This window comes from Galeopterus variegatus, unplaced genomic scaffold (assembly GCF_000696425.1).
Source record: "Galeopterus variegatus unplaced genomic scaffold, G_variegatus-3.0.2 Scaffold7269, whole genome shotgun sequence".
Taxonomy (NCBI): Eukaryota; Metazoa; Chordata; class Mammalia; order Dermoptera; family Cynocephalidae; genus Galeopterus; species Galeopterus variegatus.
The window spans coordinates 114,657-119,236 of NW_007733380.1; positions in this window are offsets into that span (position 1 = coordinate 114,657).

The following is a 4,580-nucleotide window of genomic DNA, read 5'->3' on the forward strand; positions in this document are numbered from 1 at the left end:
GGCCCCTGTCTTTTTGAAGGCAATTTTTTTTTTTTTTTTGGTGGCTAGTCAGTTTGGGGATCTGAATCCTTCACCTTGGTGTCATCAGCACCATGCTCTAACCAACTGAGCTAACCAGCCAGCACCTGAAGGCACTTTTATCAGAAACACACAAGTCAGAAGGGAATATGTCAAATATCTGATTCCTTAATGGCATGCTATAGTATCTCAATATTAAAATTCTCATTACAAGTAAACATTCCCATTATTTATACTCATGTATGTGACTATAACTTTAATATGATATACAATTAGGACAATACTGTAGCATTTTGGAGCCTTAGCATATAGCATGGAGAAAGTAATGTCCTGAGAGAGTAAGCTTCAATGATTACTTGGTGATATTTTTAAGAGTGTCTGGATTGTCTCCTCTGTGCCAGGTACTCGTACTTGAAATGATGATGAAAGTGAGGAGAAGGAGACTGGTTGATCTCAGCTGCCATTCATACTACTTTGCCTAGTTCCTCCAGTGACTGGTGTGCTTGTGAGTTCCATGGGCCTGGCCCAAGGACAACTTGTAGGTTTAGAATAGACATGTGTTATAGACTGNTTTGTGTCCCCCCCCCCCCCCCCCCCCCCCCCAATTACCTACTTTGGGAAGTAATTAGGATTAGATGAGGTCATAAGGGTGGGGCCCCCTCTTGATGGGATTAGTTATAAGAAGACACACCAGAGAGCCTGCTCTCTCTCTTCCTGCTTGTGCACAAAGAGGTCACAGTAGCACACAATGAGAGCAGCTACCTACAAGGCAAGAGAAGAGATCTCAAAATGAAACCTACCTTACTGGCACCTTGATCTTGGACTTCCCAGCCTCTAAAATTATGAGAAATAAATTTCTGTTGTTTAAGCCACCCAGTCTATGGTATTTTGTTATAGCAGCCCAGGTTGATTAAGACACCACCTTACCTATGAGTAAAGCAAACTAGCCCAGATTGGGACCACAAGTCATTTTGGTCAGCATATTCTAGACAGTTGAGCTAACTGGATCAAACTGCCAGCTTTCAAGTACAAAAAGGAGTAAACAGGGAATTTCCCACCCTAGACTTTATAAATAGAAAAGAAAACCATCTAAGTGTGTTTTTCCTCTTAGTTGAATACATCGAACCCATTTGATGAGAACATGATTTCACCATCAACTAGACCAAAGCTCATAAATATCTCTTGAAACTTATGACATGGCCATTGAAGAAAAGAGTAATGACCTAGCTGGAAAAATCAGCTTATTAGAAAGGTTTTTCTAGGAGAGAACATAACTGAGGCCACCAGATGTGGGAAATGGGGAGGGAGGGTGTTAAGTGAGAAATTGGTAAAGGGCCACAAAAAGTGATTACATTGTGTAATGTTAAATATACTAATTATCCTAATTTGAGGATCACATTATGCACACTGGTATTGATATCCAATGCTGTATCCCACAGATATGTATAATCAATCGTTTCAATTAAAAATAAATAAATTTTTAAAATAAAGAACAATATATGCTAACAGAAACATTTATGTACTTGGGAATATCTAAGACATTTAGCTATGGAATCCAAATCCTGGATCCAGTCCTTGATTAGCCACTTCCTACCTATATAATTTTCAGCAAATTACATAGAACTTTCAGAACTTAAGAGTTTTTGTTTTTGTTGTCTTTTAATCCATTAAATGTTGTATGTAAGATCTACTTCGTGGGTTGATGTAAGAGGTACATAAAATTATATGTGACTTTCTATGGCATAATATTTGGTACACTGTAAGTGCCTAATACAAGTTACAAGTTAATTTTAATACTGTAAAAAAAAAAGTTCTTCTGTTAATTAACTGGAGATTTTAGTAAATACTTTTAGTTTTTATAAAAGTANTGTCTTTTAATCCATTAAATGTTGTATGTAAGATCTACTTCGTGGGTTGATGTAAGAGGTACATAAAATTATATGTGACTTTCTATGGCATAATATTTGGTACACTGTAAGTGCCTAATACAAGTTACAAGTTAATTTTAATACTGTAAAAAAAAAAGTTCTTCTGTTAATTAACTGGAGATTTTAGTAAATACTTTTAGTTTTTATAAAAGTATTTTTTAAGCCTGGCATGTATTCTTTGAAATCAGTAGCCACAATATATTTAATCGTTATTGGAAACCACACTAAAGAATAATGATGCTAGTTCTAGATTATTTATAGCTATAGATCTACATCCTTGTATTGTCCAGTGCTTAGTTCAATTGCCTTATCCAATATTCTTAATTAACAAGCACAGTTCTTTTTTGATGAGTTGCTGTGGATTGAATGTCCCCCGCAAACTCCTTTATGCTTAAATTGTGTCCTCCAAAGTTCCAGGTATTGGAAACTTGGCCCCACTGTGACAGTATTGAAAGAGTGGGAAACCCTATTACAGTAATTGAAAGTTGGGGCCTTGAAATGGTGATTAAACTCCGAGGACCATGCCTAGTGAATGGACTGATAATGGTGGTCATGGGTATGGTTTTGAGGGCTTTAAAAGGAGAGCACGTGAGAGTCTCTCTCTCTGCTCCACCATTTTCTGACATGTGAGACCCCTGCATTGCTGAACAGAAGATGGTCCTCCCCTTACCCGATGTGTTCCCTGGACATTGAACTTCACAGCCTCTGAAACTGTAAGGAATAAATTTCATTTTCTTATAAGTCACCCAGTTCCAAGTATTTTGTTTTAAGCCAATAGACTAATACAGAGTTAATATCTGATTTATTAGCATAAGGCCAAAGACTTATGAGTAATTAAAATGGTCAACATTGGGACAAAATGCAAGACAAACACAAAATAATTTTTACAGTATGTAGCAAACTAAACTAACGATGTAAAACAATAAGTTATATGCCTGAGTTAATCAATAGCTATAAACAATCTTTAAATAATATTTAAGTGACAAAAAACTTTCTTATGACTGGGCCACTTGAAGGGAATGCTATATAGAGAGGTTAAAACTTAAAATATAGGGCTAAACTAGATAATATTTTACTGTCTCTTCTAATCCTGAGATTCTTCTGATAAAATAAGAATTTCAAAGAATTCTTTGATCTACAGATAAGAAGGGTAAAATTTTGTCCAGCACTCTGGTCTGGGTTATTGTTATGGTCAGAATGTTTGTATCCCCCTAAAATTCATATGTTGAAACCTAACCCTCAAGATGAGCTGGGTTATTGTTATGGTCAGAATGTTTGTATCCCCCTAAAATTCATATGTTGAAACCTAACCCTCAAGATGATAGTATGAAGAGATGGGGCCTTTGGGAGTTGATTAGGTCATGAGGTCTCCATCCTCATAAATAGGATTAGTGCCCTTATAAAAGGGGCTTGAGGGAGCTTTCCCCCTTTCTATCACATGAGGATACAACAGCAAGTTGCCATCTATGAGGAACAGGCCTTCACCAGACACCAAATCTGCTGTCACCTTGATCTTGGACTTCTCAGCCTCCAGAACTGTGAGCAATAAATCTGTATTGTTTATAAAGTATTTTGTTATAGCAGCCCGAATATACAAAGATGGTCACACATACATTTAAATCTTTTTCAAAATGAACATTGGATTTAACTAGGAAGCATATCCAAAAGGAGGGATGGCTGGTTGCTCAGTTGGTTAGAGCATGGTGCTGATAACATTAAGGCCCAGGGTTCAATCCCTGTCCCCAGCCACCAGAAAAAAAGAAGAAAAATGTTAAGTTGCCTCTGCCCACACACATCCCTTTGAGCAAGAAAAGCCATAAATAAAATGATGAATGTTATTTGGGAGGGAAAAAAAAAAACTTCACAATTTGAAATGTCAGTTGTTTTGTAAATAGTTATTTGAATTTAGCCATTGATAAGACTCTCAAAGCAATGTCAGTATAGTTATCTGCACACAGTAGACATCACATATGTGAGTATATTTGTTTAGCTAAGTGAATTCAATTTAATTTTCTATTTCAAATCTGATAAGTATAACAGAAAAAGTATGTGAAGTTAAACTTTCTGGTTAATACACAGTCATATGCCACAAAACAACTTTTCATTCAACAACTGACCGCATATACAACAGTGGTCCCATAAGATAATAGGTGTGTAGTAGGCAATACCTACTACAGGTTTCTGTAAGTACACTCTATGATGTCCACACAATCAAATCACCTTAAAGATGTGTTTCTCAGAATGTATCCCCTTCGTTAAGCAACACATGACTGTAGTACATTTTAGTGGTCCTAAATAGGTCATGTAAGATTCATGATTCACTTGGAAAAGAGAAAAGCATAAGAGAAACAAAAAAAACCACTGCAAATAAAATGAGCTAAATTTTATATTTTTGAAAAGTATATTGGACAATGATTTTAAGGAAATTATGTATGTTCAGAATTTAATCTCAAGCACCAAACTATTGCACTCAGCACCTATAATTATTGTGAACTCATTCAAATACTAAGAATTATGTTCGAAGAATCTAAGATGCAGATTTTTTTTTTTTGTCTTTTTTCGTGTCCGGCAACGAACCGCAACCCTCAGTGTCGCGCCCGTACCGGACCGGGACCAGCAACGGGATCGCAACCC